Raw genomic sequence first — 20,356 nt, 5'->3', positions numbered from 1 at the left:
GGAGAAGAGGGGGGAGACATGGAACACAGGCACATTAGCTAGGAGCGGAGGGGGGAGACATGGAACACAGAGGGCACACACACACACACACACACACACACTTACTTTAGCTTGGAGGGGAGGAGACATGGCATACACTGACAGTGACACCTACTCATATTTTGGCAGCAGCCAGCAGCATGAGGAGTCGGATGGAGGCCGGGTCCCGCCGCGGTATTGGGAACGGGGTGGAGAGCGGTGCAGCGCGGCAGGGGTCGGGGAGAGAGAGAGAGCGTCCTGACGCGCGTACAGGAAGGAGGGGGCGTGGTCAGAACAGAGGCCGCTGTACGCGTGTCAGGACGCTCTCTCTCTCTCCCCTTCCCCCGCCGCGCTGCACCGCTCTCCACCCCGTTCCCAACACCACGGCGGGACCTGGCCTCCATCCCGGTGCCGGTATGTGTAGGGGGGGGCGTTCGCCCCTAATCGCCCCCCAGCTAAATCCGCCACTGGCACACGGGCAGCGGCATGAGTGGCTCAGGCCTTCCCCTCACTGTTAGTGAGGCCGGGCCCGGGACAGCTGTGCCCGCAGCAACCCCCTGATGGCGGGCCTGAATACCAGAGTCTACTACACCCCAGAGAGGAAAGGCACACTTAGAGTCTAGACATGTTCTCCCTCCTCTCTTACATAGTAACATAGTAACACAGTCGGTGAGGTTGAAAAAAGACTAGTAGTCCATCAAGTTCAACCTGAATTATATTGCATTCCCTATTCAATTTAGGTTAAAGGCTTGACCCTTGTATATCTTTTTCCGTTAAAAATTTGTCTAACCCATTATTTTTAAATGCATTGACTGAGTCCACCATTACAACCTCTGGCAATGTATTCCATATTCGTATTGCCCTTACAGTGAAGAATCCTCTTCTCAAGCCTTAGACTGCCTCTGCCCATACAGGGAATAAAATGCCCTTTCCATCTTTCATGTACATTTTATAAGGGGAAACACATTGCCTTGGTCAAAACAAGCAAGGTTTCCCTCATTTAATTATTCATATCGGGCCTGATTCATGTTTGAAAGTAAAGCAAAAAAGCAAGCAACTGGGCAAAACAATGTTGCACTTCAGGTGGAGCAGATGTAACATGTGCAGAGATATTTAGATTTGTGTAGGTTATTTTTTGTGTGCATGGTATATACTGGCTGTTTTGGCATGTAGCCCACACATGTTAGACAGCTTTATATTCACCCTGCAACTAAGATTTCAGTTAGAACACACCCCACCCAAATCTAACTCTCTGTGCACGTTACATTTGCCCCGCCTGCAGTGCAATAGGCATTTATCCAGTTGCTGGCTTATTTGCTTCACTTACAAACACGAATCAGGCCCATTCTGCGTTTAGTTGAATCTGCCAACAATTATGACTGTAACATCTAGGAGGAATTCAATGAGGTGCGAGTTCCACACTTCCACTGCATGCGCGCACCTGAGATTCGCACAATTCAATTAGCAGCAAGGGTGTGAGAATTTTGTCCAAAAGCTAACTTGGAAGAAAGTATGAAAAAGTGTGAAGACCTTCCTGGTACCCAAAAAAGTAATAATTTCTTTATATAGAAGGCTGTTAATGGGCATGAGGAAAGTACTGGATGCTTTTTAAATGGTGTCAAATGGCTAATTTGTGCATTTAAAAAAAAAGTTAAATAATGTAAAAATATGTAAAAATCTTACGCATTTCATTTAATTATGAAGCAATGAAATGAAAAATGCAAAAAAAGTAGAAAAATGTGATTTGGGGGTAATTTGAGGCCACTATTATTTTTACAAAATGTTAATAAAAATGTAATTTTTTTTATTTTTCATTGAAATAAATACTTCCATTTATTTAGGGTGCATACACTAATGAAAAAGTTGATTTTGGTGTAATTTGAGGGCATTTTCTTTCACCAAAAAAGTGCCATGTAATCATTGTAATCATTACCATGTAATAATTTAAGCTAATTGAATACTTCCAAATGTCTAATTAGTCATTAGCGGGGTGTCCTGGGGGTTTTGAAGCAAATCCGACATTTTTACCTTACAATAAAGATTTTCACTACCTTTTCACCTGCTCAGATGGGTGCGAATTAAAAACAGGGAAATTTACTCTGAAACAGAAATCCACTTTGGAATTGACTGGCAAATGTAATTCGCAATGTGAATTTGCTGTGAATTCGCTTTGCAGGATCAAACTCGCACCTAATTGAATTCTCTCAGTCTCTGCAGTCTCCGCCTGGGTCTCCTCCTCTCTAGCCAGCAGCGCAATGGACTCTGGGCACCAGGGCCGGTGCAAGGTTTCTCGGCACCCTAGGCAAAATTTCTGCCTACACCCCCCCCCCCCCGTCCTCCCGACCCTCCCCTTCCCCTGTTGCTTGGACAGTGGAGTGATCACGTTATCTAGAGGCTGTGTTAACGGTATGTTGATCCTCCTGAAGCAGCCAAATAACAGCAAAAGAAAACCTGACAAATATTATATTAAATGCACACAAGTTAAAAAGCATCCAGCCCCACATCCATATATAGTATAATACCACAGTCTGTAGTTTTATACAGTATTATAGATAGGCATCAGGGTTGTAACTAGAACTTTGTGGCAGTGACGTGCGGTGAGGTCATTGGCTATATATATATATATATATATATATATATATATAGTGTTCATTCTAGCACCCTGCACCTTTCAAATACTGTGCAGTTCCTCTTTCCTGCCCGGGGTGTCGCTCTCTGCTGTGGTGCTTCTCCGCACACTCTGATCTGTTACTCAGTGCTGTGATACAGACCTGTGTGTGCTGAGAAACACCAGAGCAGAGAGTGACACCCCAGGCAGGAAAGGGGAACTGCATGGATTTTGAAAGGTGCAGGGTGCTAGAATGAATACTATATATATATATATATATATATATATATATATACACACACACACACATACATATACAGTGGTCGAAGTAGACATTTTGAAGTGGGGGTATGGAAAAGTGAAGGTTGCAATTATGCGCGCGCCTCCGGGAGAGGGGGTGTGGCCACTCAAATGGGGACGTGTCCTTCAGTGTATTAGGACCCCTTATACTATCTAGAAATTCTTATACTATCTAGAAATTCACATTACAGCACACGGAATGAGCCGAAATTCACACTACAGCACATGGTATGAGCCAAAATTCACACTACAGCACATGGTATGAGCCAAAATTCATATTTTACCACACAGTATGAGCCAAAATTCACATTACAGCACACCGTATGAGCCGAAATTCATATTACAGCACACCGTATGAGCCAAAATTCACATTACAGCACACCGTATGATCCGAAATTCATATTTTACCACACAGTATGAGCCGAAATTCACATTACAGCACACGGTATGAGCCGAAATTCACATTACAGCGCACGGTATGAGCCGAAATTCACATTATAGCACACGGTATGAGCCGAAATTCACATTACAGCACACGGTATGAGCCGAAATTCACATTACAGCACACAGTATGAGCCAAAATTCATATTTTACTACACAGTATGAGCCGAAATTCACATTACAGCACACGGTATGAGCCGAAATTCACGTTACAGAACACGCTATGACCCAAAATTTCAGATTTTACCACACTGTATGAGCCGAAATTCACATTATAGCACACGGTATGACCCGAAATTCACATTACAGCATACTGTATGAGCCAAAATTCTGATTTTACCATATGGTATGAGACGAAATTCACATTATAGCAAACGGTATGACCCACAATTCAGGGACAGGAGAGAGAGTGACAGCAAGGACTGAGAGAGTGACAGCAGGGACTGAGAGCGTGACAGCAGGGACATAGGGTAACATTACCTGATATGTGCAGCGGAGGTGCGGAAGGGACTGTGGTTGTTGGTGGCGTATGAGCCCATGGTCTGCGGGGGATGCGGCGGTACTAAGCTGTCCTTCTTCGCTGCGGCGTTGATGTCCCTCTGACCACCGCCAGTTGTGGTCTGCGGTGGTCAGCTTTCAATGGCGGTGCAGCGTGCAGAAGTGAGCGCTGGTCAGCGGTGGGAGGCGGGCAGCTGTGATATAAATATATAATTTATTTACATTTATTTTATTTATTTTTCCCTGTCCCTGCGTCCAAGTGATCTGGGGGTGTGCTGCAGTCCAAGTGATCTTGCCCAGATCACTTGGCCTGCAGCTCACCCCCAGATCACTTGGACTGCAGCTCACCCCCAGATCACAAGGCGGGGAGCTGCAGTCCAAGTGATCTGGGGGTGAGCTGCCCAGACACTTGCCACCAAGCACAACTCCCCCACCCCTCGCCTTAGTGGTCCTGGTTCCTCAGTCCCGGAGAAAGCAGATGCTGCCGGAGATGCTGAGGGCACGGAAATAGAGGTAACAGCGCTGCCTGTTGTCTCCGGAGCTGCCGCTGCTGTAGGCAACTCCAACATCGGGAGGTGCGGGGCGGCAGGGAGGGAGGGGATAGGGAGACGTGGAGTGGGAGGGAGGGGATAGGGAGACGCAGGGCGGCAGGGAGGGAGGGGATAGGGAGACGTGGGGTGGGAGGGAGGGGATAGGGAGACGCGGGGTGGAAGGGAGGGGATAGGTAGATGCGGGGTGGGAGGGAGGAGATAGGGAGGCGCGGGGCGGCAGGGAGGGAGGGAGGGGATAGCGAGACGTGGGGCGGCAGGGAGGGGATAGCGAGACGCGGGGTGCGAGGGAGGGGATAGGGAGACGCGGGGCGGCAGGGAGTGAGGGGATAGGGAGGTGCGGGGCAGCAGGGAGGGAGGCGCGGGGAGGGAGGGGATAGCGAGACGCGGGGCGGCAGTGAGGGGACAGTGAGACGCGGGTGGGAGGGAGAGGATAGGGAGACGCGGGGCGGCAGGGAGAGAGGGGATAGGGAGACGTGGGGTGGGAGGGAGGGGATAGGGAGACGTGGGGTGGAAGGGAGGGGATAGGGAGATGCGGGGTGGGAGGGAGGAGATAGGGAGGCGCGGGGCGGCAGGGAGGGAGGGGATAGCGAGACGTGGGGCGGCAGGGAGGGGATAGTGAGACGCGGGGTGCGAGGGAGGGGATAGGGAGACGCGGGGTGGCAGGGAGTGAGGGGATAGGGAGGCGCGGGGCAGCAGGGAGGGAGGCGCGGGGAGGGAGGGGATAGCGAGACGCGGGGCGGCAGTGAGGGGACAGTGAGACGCGGGTGGGAGGGAGAGGATAGGGAGACGCGGGGCGGCAGGGAGGGAGGGGATAGGGAGACGTGGGGTGGGAGGGAGGGGATAGGGAGACGTGGGGTGGGAGGGAGGGGATAGGGAGACGTGGGGTGGGAGGGAGGGGATAGCGAGACGCGGGGCGGCAGTGAGGGGATAGTGAGACGCAGGTGGGAGGGAGAGGATAGGGAGACGCGGGGCGGCAGGGAGGGAGGGGATAGGGAGACGTGGGGTGGGAGGGAGGGGATAGGGAGACGCGGGGTGGAAGGGAGGGGATAGGGAGATGCGGGGTGGGAGGGAGGAGATAGGGAGGCGCGGGGCGGCAGGGAGGGAGGGGATAGCGAGACGCGGGGTGGCAGTGAGGGGATAGTGAGACGCGGGGTGGGAGGGAGGGGATAGGGAGACGTGGGGTGGGAGGGAGGGGATAGCGAGACGCGGGGCGGCAGTGAGGGGATAGTGAGACGCGGGGTGGGAGGGAGGGGATAGGGAGACGTGGGGTGGGAGGGAGGGGATAGCGAGACGCGGGGCGGCAGTGAGGGGATAGTGAGACGCAGTGGGAGGGAGAGGATAGGGAGACGCGGGGCGGCAGGGAGGGAGGGGATAGGGAGACGTGGGGTGGGAGGGAGGGGATAGGGAGACGCGGGGTGGAAGGGAGGGGATAGGGAGATGCGGGGTGGGAGGGAGGAGATAGGGAGGCGCGGGGCGGCAGGGAGGGAGGGGATAGCGAGACGCGGGGCGGCAGTTAGGGGATAGTGAGACGCTGGGTGGGAGAGAGAGGATAGGGAGACGCGGGGCGGCAGGGAGGGGATAGGGAGGCGCGGGGCGGCGGGGAGGGAGGGGATAGAGAGACTTCTCTTGTCTTTCAGATGTTCCAATTAAATATATTTTACACAAAAAAAAAATATATTTTGATAAGTAAGCCCAGACCAGGGGCGGCCGCGGCGAGGGTCTAGCCTGCCACAGCCGTCAGTCACCTCACCTACGCCAGTGTGATTTCCCTGCGGCTGCTCCATGTCTCTAACAGAAATAGACGGAGCCGCGCGTATGAGAGAGCAGGTCAGGAGACGGGCGCCACACAAGCGCTGACGTTCGTGCTGACGGCGCCTAGCAGGATGCGTGTTAGGCTGTCAGTGTGGGCGGCGCCCGTCTCCTGACCTGCTCTCTCATACGCGCGGCTCCGTCTATTTCTGTTTAGACATGGAGCAGCCGCAGGCCCGCAGGGAAAGCAATACACTGGGCTGGTGAGGTGACTGACGGCTGTGGCAGGCTAGACCCTCGCCACGGCCGCCCCTGGTCTGGGCTTACTTATCAAAATATATATTTTTTTTGGTAAAATATATTTAATTGGAGCCTGCCGCCCTCCAGTGGCCAGCGCCCATAGGCAGCTGCCTAAAGCTGCCTAATGGTAGCGCCGGCCCTGCTGGGCACTAGAGTCATTGGGAGACCCTAGTTCTGTCCCAGAGTCTAGTGCACATGCGCAAGTCTCCAAGAAAATGGTGCGACGGCATTGATTTTCCTACTGCGTATGCGCAAAATGCCAGGAAAATGGCCACCACACCATTTTCCCAATGGACTCTGGAGGGTAAGTATTAAAAAAATTAGTCTAGGGTGACCCTGGGGCCAATGTGCACCACACACACTGCACCTATTATAGAGATGACAGTGTGTCAGAGTCACTGGAGAAATGGACCAATACATGAACAAAGATGAGAAACTCCAACTCTTATAAGTGGAAAATCACTTTAATACAAATTAACCACTTGCCTGGCATGGTCGCATCAGATGCGACCATGCCTGCAAGTGCTCTATCTGACCTGGTCGCACAGGATGCGACCTGTCAGATAAATAGTGTTAGCAGCGACAGGGAAGGGAAGGGAAACTTTCCTCCGCTGCTGCTGTCAGAGGGACCGGAAAGTCCCTCTGCCTCCAAGCACTCTCCCCTACTGATTGCCGTTCTGCCAAATATTTTTTCTTTTTTTAACTAAAATCATTTTGGACAGGGTTACATTCATGTTCTTCACCTAATTCACTCATCTAAAAACCTGACAATTTCAGAGCGGTTTTTGGCAAAATAAATCGTCAGTAAAGTGGTTAATGAACACAAGGGTGGCACGCTGCTCTTTTAGCACATTACTATTTTTTATTTCTATTTTATTTCTATTCTACATATCAAGAATGTAACATTAAACTATTATTAACATTTTAATTAGTTCTAATTCTGAATTAAATTCATGTCTTGGGACTGGAGCAATGGTGAATTATGATGATGGAGTCGGGTGTGTATTGAATGGACCACTGGCGTCTATCATGGGTGCAGGGCACGCCCGCACCGCACACACTGCACCCATATTTTCATACTCACCTCTCCGAAGTCCACCGCCGGGCACTGCAGCATCAAAAATGGCTGCCTCGCATGCGCAGTTCAATTTTTGTGTTAAAAACACGGTGGGTGCCATGTTTCGGGAAACCTGCGCATGCGCAGTAGACTTTGGCATATTGCCGGAGCCTACGGCGCCATGGAGAGGAAGGGGCCCACCTGGAGTGTGCACACAGGCCCCCTCCTCTCTTAAGACGCCCCTGAATGGATCACAAAAGTGGCATTAGACGGGAGCATCCAGACATGACTAATGTATACTGTACTGAATGTATACTGTACTGAATGTATTCTGTACTGCAAGTTAATAAAGTTTAGTTTACTCTCTGTGTTTTGTTCAACTTAAACGTATGTAAAATTATAAATCTTCAATGTATATTATAAAATATAATAAAAACATTAAAGTACTACGTTAAAAAAAACTAATTTGTATAATAAAACATGTCCTCACGATAGCTATATTTGTTTAATGTCATCACTCACTGCGTGATTTACATTAATACCACAAGTGGTTTATAAAAAGCTTTAGAACTTGTGAAAAATGAAAGATCAGGCATACAGTTTTACCACATGGCATGCACATTGCTCTCCCATTAGCACAACTATTATATATAGAGATTCCAAAGATGGAACAGCTTTATTTGTGACAGTCCTCTGTGAAGAATGGACAGTTACGTGACAGGGAAAAGCTCTTCAAGTGTAAGATGACAATGGCAGATTCTATTGTGGGGGGAAGAAGGGGGGCACAGGTTCTCACAAAGCTAATTATTAGCTACTGTTCTTGTTATTAACCTTTTCTGGTTTTAGAGTCAATTAATTGCTGCATATCTGTATGCAATGACAGTAGGACACAGTGCTAATTTAAATCACAGCTAGATTGCTGATGGTTCAGCTGTCTGTTCATTCATGTTGTGCTGGGACACAGCCAAATGGATAGAAAAGAGTCGCCCTATTCTGCTTACACAGGCTATCGCTGCACTTAGGTGAAACAAAATCGACTTCTTACTAAGGATAAAATTTAAACTTAAATGACTTTGTCCTGAGTCTGAGCATGAGCAGAGTTACTGATGAACTGCAAAGCTATAGAGCTGTAGTAGCCGCATTCTAAAAATTTGGACCACGTAGAAAAATATTATGTCTGCTATTAGATTATAGAGCAAATACTATTGTAGATCAATGTGTATCACAAGCTGCGTATTGTTGTCATATGTAATATGCCTTAAACAGAAGTGTTCCTACTTAATTATTCTGGGGGTCATTCCGAGTTGTTCGCTCGCAAGCTGCTTTTAGCAGCTTTGCACACGCTAAGCCGCCGCCTACTGGGAGTGAATCTTAGCTTATCAAAATTGCGAACGAAAGATTAGCAGAATTGCGAATAGACACTAGAGATGAGCGGGTTCGGTTTCTTTGAATCCGAACCCGCACGAACTTCACTTTTTTTTTCACGGGTCCGAGCGACTCGGATCTTCCCGCCTTGCTCGGTTAACCCGAGCGCGCCCGAACGTCATCATGACGCTGTCGGATTCTCGCGAGACTCGGATTCTATATAAGGAGCCGCGCGTCGCCGCCATTTTCACACGTGCATTGAGATTGATAGGGAGAGGACGTGGCTGGCGTCCTCTCCATTTAGATTAGATTTAGAAGAGAGAGAGAGAGAGAGATTGCTGTGATACTGTAGATTAGAAGAGAGTGCAGAGTGCAGACAGAGTTTAGTGACTGACGACCACAGTGACCAGTGACCACCAGAGACAGTGCAGTTGTTTGTTTTATTTAATATATCCGTTCTCTGCCTGAAAAAAACGATACACAGTCACACAGTGACTCAGTCTGTGTGCACTGCTCAGCCCAGTGTGCTGCACATCAATGTATTGTATATAAAGCTTATAATTGTGGGGGAGACTGGGGAGCACTGCAGGTTGTTATAGCAGGAGCCAGGAGTACATGATAAATAATATTATATTAAAATTAAACAGTGCACACTTTTGCTGCAGGAGTGCCACTGCCAGTGTGACTAGTGGTGACCAGTGCCTGACCACCAGTATATTAGTAGTATTGTATACTATCTCTTTATCAACCAGTCTATATTAGCAGCAGACACAGTACAGTGCGGTAGTTCACGGCTGTGGCTACCTCTGTGTCGGCACTCGGCAGGCAGTCCGTCCATCCATAATTGTATTATATACCACCTAACCGTGGTTTTTTTTTTCTTTCTTTATACCGTCGTCATAGTCATACTAGTTGTTACGAGTATACTACTATCTCTTTATCAACCAGTGTACAGTGCGGTAGTTCACGGCTGTGGCTACCTCTGTGTCGGAACTCGGCAGGCAGTCCGTCCATCCATAATTGTATTATAATATATACCACCTAACCGTGGTTTTTTTTTCGTTCTTTATACCGTCGTCATACTAGTTGTTACGAGTATACTACTATCTCTTTATCAACCAGTGTACAGTGCGGTAGTTCACGGCTGTGGCTACCTCTGTGTCGGAACTCGGCAGGCAGTCCGTCCATCCATAATTGTATTATAATATATACCACCTAACCGTGGTTTTTTTTTCGTTCTTTATACCGTCGTCATACTAGTTGTTACGAGTATACTACTATCTCTTTATCAACCAGTGTACAGTGCGGTAGTTCACGGCTGTGGCTACCTCTGTGTCGGCACTCGGCAGGCAGTCCGTCCAACCATAATTGTATTATATACCACCTAACCGTGGTTTTTTTTTCATTCTTTATACCGTCGTCATACTAGTTGTTACGAGTATACTACTATCTCTTTATCAACCAGTGTACAGTGCGGTAGTTCACGGCTGTGGCTACCTCTGTGTCGGCACTCGGCAGGCAGTCCGTCCAACCATAATTGTATTATATACCACCTAACCGTGGTTTTTTTTTCATTCTTTATACCGTCGTCATACTAGTTGTTACGAGTATACTACTATCTCTTTATCAACCAGTGTACAGTGCGGTAGTTCACGGCTGTGGCTACCTCTGTGTCGGCACTCGGCAGCCCGTCCATAATTGTATATACCAGTGACCTAACCGTGGTTTTTTTTTCTTTCTTTATACATACATACTAGTTACGAGTATACTATCTCTTTATCAACCAGTCTATATATTAGCAGCAGACACAGTACAGTGCGGTAGTTCACGGCTGTGGCTACCTCTGTGTCGGCACTCGGCAGCCCGTCCATAATTGTATATACCACCTAACCGTGGTTTTTTTTTCTTTCTTTATACATACATACTAGTTACGAGTATACTATCTCTTTATCAACCAGTCTATATATTAGCAGCAGACACAGTACAGTGCGGTAGTTCACGGCTGTGGCTACCTCTGTGTCGGCACTCCGCAGCCCGTCCATAATTGTATATACCAGTGACCTAACCGTGGTTTTTTTTTCTTTCTTTATACATACATACTAGTTACGAGTATACTATCTCTTTATCAACCAGTCTATATATTAGCAGCAGACACAGTACAGTGCGGTAGTTCACGGCTGTGGCTACCTCTGTGTCGGCACTCGGCAGCCCGTCCATAATTGTATATACCAGTGACCTAACCGTGGTTTTTTTTTCTTTCTTTATACATACATACTAGTTACGAGTATACTATCTCTTTATCAACCAGTCTATATAATAGCAGCAGACACAGTACAGTGCGGTAGTTCACGGCTGTGGCTACCTCTGTGTCGGCACTCGGCAGCCCGTCCATAATTGTATATACCAGTGACCTAACCGTGGTTTTTTTTTCTTTCTTTATACATACATACTAGTTACGAGTATACTATCTCTTTATCAACCAGTCTATATATTAGCAGCAGACACAGTACAGTGCGGTAGTTCACGGCTGTGGCTACCTCTGTGTCGGCACTCGGCAGCCCGTCCATAATTGTATACTAGTATCCAATCCATCCATCTGCATTGTTTACCTGAGGTGCCTTTTAGTTGTGCCTATTAAAATATGGAGAACAAAAATGTTGAGGTTCCAAAATTAGGGAAAGATCAAGATCCACTTCCACCTCGTGCTGAAGCTGCTGCCACTAGTCATGGCCGAGACGATGAAATGCCAGCAACGTCGTCTGCCAAGGCCGATGCCCAATGGCATAGTACAGAGCATGTCAAGACCAAAACACCAAATATCAGTAAAAAAAGGACTCCAAAACCTAAAATAAAATTGTCGGAGGAGAAGCGTAAACTTGCCAATATGCCATTTACCACACGGAGTGGCAAGGAACGGCTGAGGCCCTGGCCTATGTTCATGGCTAGTGGTTCAGCTTCACATGAGGATGGAAGCACTCAGCCTCTCGCTAGAAAAATGAAAAGACTCAAGCTGGCAAAAGCAGTAGCACCGCAAAGAACTGTGCGTTCTTCGAAATCCCAAATCCACAAGGAGAGTCCAATTGTGTCGGTTGCGATGCCTGACCTTCCCAACACTGGACGTGAAGAGCATGCGCCTTCCACCATTTGCACGCCCCCTGCAAGTGCTGGAAGGAGCACCCGCAGTCCAGTTCCTGATAGTCAGATTGAAGATGTCAGTGTTGAAGTACACCAGGATGAGGAGGATATGGGTGTTGCTGGCGCTGGGGAGGAAATTGACCAGGAGGATTCTGATGGTGAGGTGGTTTGTTTAAGTCAGGCACCCGGGGAGACACCTGTTGTCCGTGGGAGGAATATGGCCGTTGACATGCCAGGTGAAAATACCAAAAAAATCAGCTCTTCGGTGTGGAGGTATTTCACCAGAAATGCGGACAACAGGTGTCAAGCCGTGTGTTCCCTTTGTCAAGCTGTAATAAGTAGGGGTAAGGACGTTAACCACCTCGGAACATCCTCCCTTATACGTCACCTGCAGCGCATTCATAATAAGTCAGTGACAAGTTCAAAAACTTTGGGTGACAGCGGAAGCAGTCCACTGACCAGTAAATCCCTTCCTCTTGTAACCAAGCTCACGCAAACCACCCCACCAACTCCCTCAGTGTCAATTTCCTCCTTCCCCAGGAATGCCAATAGTCCTGCAGGCCATGTCACTGGCAAGTCTGACGAGTCCTCTCCTGCCTGGGATTCCTCCGATGCATCCTTGCGTGTAACGCCTACTGCTGCTGGCGCTGCTGTTGTTGCCGCTGGGAGTCGATGGTCATCCCAGAGGGGAAGTCGTAAGCCCACTTGTACTACTTCCAGTAAGCAATTGACTGTTCAACAGTCCTTTGCGAGGAAGATGAAATATCACAGCAGTCATCCTACTGCAAAGCGGATAACTGAGTCCTTGACAACTATGTTGGTGTTAGACGTGCGTCCGGTATCCGCCGTTAGTTCACAGGGAACTAGACAATTTATTGAGGCAGTGTGCCCCCGTTACCAAATACCATCTAGGTTCCACTTCTCTAGGCAGGCGATACCGAGAATGTACACGGACGTCAGAAAAAGACTCACCAGTCTCCTAAAAAATGCAGTTGTACCCAATGTCCACTTAACCACGGACATGTGGACAAGTGGAGCAGGGCAGGGTCAGGACTATATGACTGTGACAGCCCACTGGGTAGATGTATGGACTCCCGCCGCAAGAACAGCAGCGGCGGCACCAGTAGCAGCATCTCGCAAACGCCAACTCTTTCCTAGGCAGGCTACGCTTTGTATCACCGCTTTCCAGAATACGCACACAGCTGAAAACCTCTTACGGCAACTGAGGAAGATCATCGCGGAATGGCTTACCCCAATTGGACTCTCCTGTGGATTTGTGGCATCGGACAACGCCAGCAATATTGTGTGTGCATTAAATATGGGCAAATTCCAGCACGTCCCATGTTTTGCACATACCTTGAATTTGGTGGTGCAGAATTTTTTAAAAAACGACAGGGGCGTGCAAGAGATGCTGTCGGTGGCCAGAAAAATTGCGGGACACTTTCGGCGTACAGGCACCACGTACAGAAGACTGGAGCACCACCAAAAACTACTGAACCTGCCCTGCCATCATCTGAAGCAAGAAGTGGTAACGAGGTGGAATTCAACCCTCTATATGCTTCAGAGGTTGGAGGAGCAGCAAAAGGCCATTCAAGCCTATACAATTGAGCACGATATAGGAGATGGAATGCACCTGTCTCAAGTGCAGTGGAGAATGATTTCAACGTTGTGCAAGGTTCTGATGCCCTTTGAACTTGCCACACGTGAAGTCAGTTCAGACACTGCCAGCCTGAGTCAGGTCATTCCCCTCATCAGGCTTTTGCAGAAGAAGCTGGAGGCATTGAAGAAGGAGCTAAAAGGGAGCGATTCCGCTAGGCATGTGGGACTTGTGGATGCAGCCCTTAATTCGCTTAACAAGGATTCACGGGTGGTCAATCTGTTGAAATCAGAGCACTACATTTTGGCCACCGTGCTCGATCCTAGATTTAAAGCCTACCTTGGATCTCTCTTTCCGGCAGACACAGGTCTGCTGGGGTTGAAAGACCTGCTGGTGACAAAATTGTCAAGTCAAGCGGAACGCGACCTGTCAACATCTCCTCCTTCACATTCTCCCGCAACTGGGGGTGCGAGGAAAAGGCTCAGAATTCCGAGCCCACCCGCTGGCGGTGATGCAGGGCAGTCTGGAGCGACTGCTGATGCTGACATCTGGTCCGGACTGAAGGACCTGACAACGATTACGGACATGTCGTCTACTGTCACTGCATATGATTCTCTCAACATTGATAGAATGGTGGAGGATTATATGAGTGACCGCATCCAAGTAGGCACGTCACACAGTCCGTACTTATACTGGCAGGAAAAAGAGGCAATTTGGAGGCCCTTGCACAAACTGGCTTTATTCTACCTAAGTTGCCCTCCCACAAGTGTGTACTCCGAAAGAGTGTTTAGTGCCGCCGCTCACCTTGTCAGCAATCGGCGTACGAGGTTACATCCAGAAAATGTGGAGAAGATGATGTTCATTAAAATGAATTATAATCAATTCCTCCGCGGAGACATTGACCAGCAGCAATTGCCTCCACAAAGTACACAGGGAGCTGAGATGGTGGATTCCAGTGGGGACGAATTGATAATCTGTGAGGAGGGGGATGTACACGGTGATATATCGGAGGGTGAAGATGAGGTGGACATCTTGCCTCTGTAGAGCCAGTTTGTGCAAGGAGAGATTAATTGCTTCTTTTTTGGGGGGGGTCCAAACCAACCCGTCATATCAGTCACAGTCGTGTGGCAGACCCTGTCACTGAAATGATGGGTTGGTTAAAGTGTGCATGTCCTGTTTTGTTTATACAACATAAGGGTGGGTGGGAGGGCCCAAGGATAATTCCATCTTGCACCTCTTTTTTCTTTTCTTTTTCTTTGCATCATGTGCTGATTGGGGAGGGTTTTTTGGAAGGGACATCCTGCGTGACACTGCAGTGCCACTCCTAAATGGGCCCGGTGTTTGTGTCGGCCACTAGGGTCGCTAATCTTACTCACACAGTCAGCTACCTCATTGCGCCTCTTTTTTTCTTTGCGTCATGTGCTGTTTGGGGAGGGTTTTTTGGAAGGGACATCCTGCGTGACACTGCAGTGCCACTCCTAGATGGGCCCGGTGTTTGTGTCGGCCACTAGGGTCGCTAATCTTACTCACACAGCTACCTCATTGCGCCTCTTTTTTTCTTTGCGTCATGTGCTGTTTGGGGAGGGTTTTTTGGAAGGGACATCCTGCGTGACACTGCAGTGCCACTCCTAGATGGGCCCGGTGTTTGTGTCGGCCACTAGGGTCGCTTATCTTACTCACACAGCGACCTCGGTGCAAATTTTAGGACTAAAAATAATATTGTGAGGTGTGAGGTATTCAGAATAGACTGAAAATGAGTGTAAATTATGGTTTTTGAGGTTAATAATACTTTGGGATCAAAATGACCCCCAAATTCTATGATTTAAGCTGTTTTTTAGTGTTTTTGGAAAAAAACACCCGAATCCAAAACACACCCGAATCCGACAAAAATAATTCGGTGAGGTTTTGCCAAAACGCGTTCGAACCCAAAACACGGCCGCGGAACCGAACCCAAAACCAAAACACAAAACCCGAAAAATTTCAGGCGCTCATCTCTAATAGACACTTCTTAGCAGTTTCTGAGTAGCTCCAGACTTACTCGGCATCTGCGATCAGTTCAGTCAGTTTCGTTCCTGGTTTGACGTCACAAACACACCCAGTGTTCGCCCAGACACTCCTCCGTTTCTCCAGCCACTCCCACGTTTTTCCCAGAAACGGTAGCGTTTTTTCACACACACCCATAAAACGGCCAGTTTCCGCCCAGAAACACCCACTTCCTGTCAATCACATTACGATCACCAGAACGAAGAAAAAACCTCGTAATGCCGTGAGTAAAATTACTAACTGCATAGCAAATTTACTTGGCGCAGTCGCACTGCGGACATTGCGCATGCGCATTAGCGACTAATCGCTCCGTTGCGAGAAAAAAATACAGAGCGAACAACTCGGAATGACCCCCTCTATTCAGCTTGCTCTTACTTGAGATCTCTCACGTCTAAAAGAAAGTTAGCAGTGGTGCGTCTCTATCTTGCATCAACAGAGTAGAGATGGAAAGATGGGACAATGTAAAGAACTCTTCTGAAGCATTGACTTGCAATCCCCTATGTAGCTGCAGTTGTAACACCCCGGGGTTGATACTGTAGGTGTCTAAGTGGTTGGAAGAGGTACAGTATCACAGATGTTCTATGGCTAGGTAGTTGACCCTTTCCCTAAGCTGTTTCCTCCCACACTTGTTCGTTGTTCAGAGAGGTAGGATAGATTGATATGCAACAGTGATTCAATGACAGCAATCTCCAACAGGAAGTTCTTTTATTAGGCTGCAAGAACTCCTGGATTAAAGATGTAATTTGTTTATGTCAAGAATTGGATAATCACAATGATAAAAAATGGAAGAAAATGATTACAAGAAAAACGCATTTAGCTACAACTCACATTACACTGGGACATTCAATAATTCAATGGTCTCAATCAATCTAATCACAGACAAGAAAACAGTGAATAAGGTGTTTAAGAATACAGTTTTCAATATCAATTGCTACTTTTTTAAATATCCCTGATACTAAACAAAAGTCCCAATCTTCACCTGCAATTTACATTGGAGCTAATGGATCCTACAGTGCCACAGTGTTGCAAAGGGGAATGACTGTGGTATATCTGGACTTGTTGCACAAGGGATGGAGATCCTACAGTGCCACAGTGTTACAATTGGTGCTGTGGTATAACTGCACTTTTAGAATAAAGATTGATCCGGGTTCAGTAAATGTTACTGTACTCCAATGTGGTATAAGGATGTAGGTAATTAAGATGTCATAGATTCTCTAACAAGCAACTGTCCCTGTAGTAATTATCTCTTGGAACGTACAACTCAGTCTTTTAGGGGCCTATTTATCACCTTCCGCATCCAGGATGCGGATGACAGGTGATATAATCGCCCAAACTCGCACTGCGATAATTGATTACATCGCAGGGATGTATCAATTATCACATGCAGGAACAGAGTTTGTGGTCAAGCTCTGTCCCTGCGATGCCTCTTCGCAGCATCATCGGGGTATTTTTTGTAAAGTCTCTAAACCAGCTCAATGTCACTACAAAGTTCTTCTCACAAGCAATGTCTCTGTACTGGCTAGTACTGTGTTTAAACAGGGGCCACTGTGCATGATTCTGAGTCAAGTGTCTGGTAGCACCCCTTTTTCTCTTACGTCCTAGAGGATGCTGGGGTCCACATTAGTACCATGGGGTATAGATGAGTCCACTAGGAACCATTGGCACTTTAAGAGTTTGAGAGTGTGGGCTGGCTCCTCCCTCTATTCCCCTCCTACCAGACTCAGTTTAGAAAATTTGCCCGGAGGAGCCGGTCACAGCTAGGGGAGCTCCATAGGAGTTCTTTTAGTTGTATTATCTTAAATAGAGTTTAGGCACAGGGAGGCTGCTGGCAATAGCCTCCCTGCTTCGAGGGACTAACGGGGGGAGTAGTGTCTGCCCTGCGGGGTTTGAGCCACTATCTCCGCTGAAAGGACACTGTTCTCCTGAGGGGATCGAACGTTCCCCCCACAGGGGATTGCTCATCCCAGCAGCATGCCGCCACCCCCTTACAGAGTCAGAAGATCAGTGGCAAGTTAGTCACCGGCCCCCCTGGCAAATGGGGAGCTGGTGTAAAGATGATGGCAATAGGGAATGGAGCGCAGTACTAACTGCGCTCTGGGGCTCAGCGGTACATAGTGCGGCGCTGTGAGGGGCGCCCTGAGCCAGTGCCTACACCCTACACTGACCACTAAGCCTGTCAGGGTCCCAGGATAGCTGCCAGCACTTTTCCTCAGGCCAGTATAATCTTCAGAAGAGCGGGAAGCAGCGCCATGAAAGGGGGCGGAGCTTCTCCTCAGAGAGGACCCAGAAGAGTTCAGCACCATTTTCCTGCCTGCAGAAGCCTGTCAGTGAGAGCCAGTACTGTAACTAGGCATTTTAGCGCTGTGTGCGAGAAACGACAGTGGCGCCCCCCCCATGAAAGATGGGGGTAGTACGCGCCGCAGGCGCGCCAAAAATTTCTAGGGGCGTGGCTTCATAGGGAAGGGGCGTGGCCACAAAATAATAGCAATTCATACTACGGTGCACAGTAGTCTACATTATTCAAATTACGCTGCACAGTAGCGCCACTACACCAGGTAGAGCCCCTTTTATACATTACAGCAGACAGTGTCCCCCTTTTTACACATTGCGGCAGCCAGTCCCCCTTTTTACACATTGCGGCAGCCAGTCTCCCTTTTTACACATTGCGGCACCCAGGACCCCTTCTTACACATTGCGGCAGCCAGGCCCCCTTTTTACACATTGTGGCAGATAGACCCTTTTTACACATTGCGGCAGCCAGTCCCCCTTTTTACACATTGCGGCAGATAGACCCTTTTTACACATTGCGGCAGCCAGTCCCCCTTTTTACACATTACAGCAGCCAATCTCCCTTTTAACACATTGCGGCAGCCGGTCCTCCTTTTTACACATTGCGGCAGCCAGGACCCCTTTTTACACATTGCGGCAGCCAGGCCCCCTTTTTACACATTGCAGCAGCCAGTCCCATTTTTTACACATTGCGGCAGCCAGTCCCATTTTACACATTGCGGCAGCCAGTCCCATTTTTTACACATTGCAGCAGCCAGTCCCCCTTTTTACACATTGCAGCAGCCAGTCCCCCTTTTTACACATTGCAGCAGCCAGTCCCATTTTTTGCACATTGCGGCAGCCAGTCCCATTTTACACATTGCGGCAGCCAGTCCCATTTTTTACACATTGCGGCAACCAGTCCCATTTTACACATTGCGGCAGCCAGTCCCATTTTACACATTGCGGCAGCCAGTCCCATTTTTTACACATAGCGGCAGCCAGTCCCATTTTACACATTGCGGCAGCCAGTCCCATTTTTTACACATTGCGGCAGCGAGTCCCATTTTTTACACATTGCGGCAGCCAGTCCCATTTTTTACACATTGCGGCAGCCAGTCCCAATTTTTACACATTGCAGCAGCCAGTCCCATTTTACACATTGCGGCAGCCAGTCCCATTTTTTACACATTGCGGCAGCCAGTCCCATTTTTTACACATTGCGGCAGCCAGTCCCATTTTTTACACATTGCGGCAGCCAGTCCCAATTTTTACACATTGCAGCAGCCAGTCCCATTTTACACATTGCGGCAGCCAGTCCCATTTTTTACACATTGCGGCAGCCAGTCCAATTTTTTACACATTGCGGCAGGCGGTGTCTGAGAGAGAGAGAGAGAGAGAGAGAGAGAGAGAGAGGGGGGAGGGATATACTTACCTTCTCCCCGCTGACAGGCTCCTCGTGCAGCTCCCTCGGTGCAGGCAGTGAGGTGAGAAGAAGGAGGAGGGAGGGGGAGCAGGGAGCCGCAGCAGCGCTATGTTATTGGTAGTAAGCGCCGCTGCAGCATCCCCCTCTCCTTCCGTATTGGCTGCCCAGCAGCCAATACGGAAGGAGAGGGGGATGCTGCAGCGGCGCTTACTACCAATAACATAGCGCTGCTGCGGCTCCCTGCTCCCCCTCCCTCCTCCTTCTCCGCTGCCCGGCGGCGACGCTGATGTCTTCTATCTTCACAGCGCGGCGCACGGCGCAGAGACTTAGAGGCGGCATGTAATGAGTCAATTTGACTCATTACATGCCACTGGCCGTGCGCCCTCATGGCAACTGCGCTGTGTGCCAAGCCCACTTGGCACACACGTAGTTACGGCCCTGGTGAGAGCTGTTCCTCCAAATCAACTTCAGCTATCTCTTACGGTACCAGGGGTTTGTAAAGGGAGGGGAGGCTGTATACCTGTACTGTGCTACCTATTACGGTACACAGTAAGCACTGGTTATGGGTCTCCCTATCTATTAGCGCTGTGTGTGGGTTGGCTCCAATCTCTGTGTCTCTCTTGACATTCTTAGGGGGGAAACTTTGTCTGCCCTTCCCTCTGTGTGTGTGGAGTGTCTGTGGTCTCCATTAAGCTATGTCCTGGGACTCTGTGTCATATGCTGCAGAGGATATGTTCTTTCAGGAAGATCCCATTCCATGTAATCAGGATTGCACTGTGTTAGCGCAGGTCCCTGCAAGGGAGCCTGAGTGGTAAGCCTCTATTAAAACTATAATTTCTCAGATTTCTACTAGAGTTGCACAGAATGAGTCGGCTGCTCAGGTGTTACAGAACTCTATGGCAGTTTGGTCCGGTTCTGTTACTTCGGGGGCCCCCTACTGTATGTTCCCACAAATGTGCTCTTGCCCAGATTATGCAAGATGACGCGGATACCGATTCTG

This window comes from Pseudophryne corroboree, chromosome 7 (assembly GCF_028390025.1).
Source record: "Pseudophryne corroboree isolate aPseCor3 chromosome 7, aPseCor3.hap2, whole genome shotgun sequence".
NCBI classification, from domain to species: Eukaryota; Metazoa; Chordata; class Amphibia; order Anura; family Myobatrachidae; genus Pseudophryne; species Pseudophryne corroboree.
Note: the sequence above shows the minus strand (reverse complement) of the source record.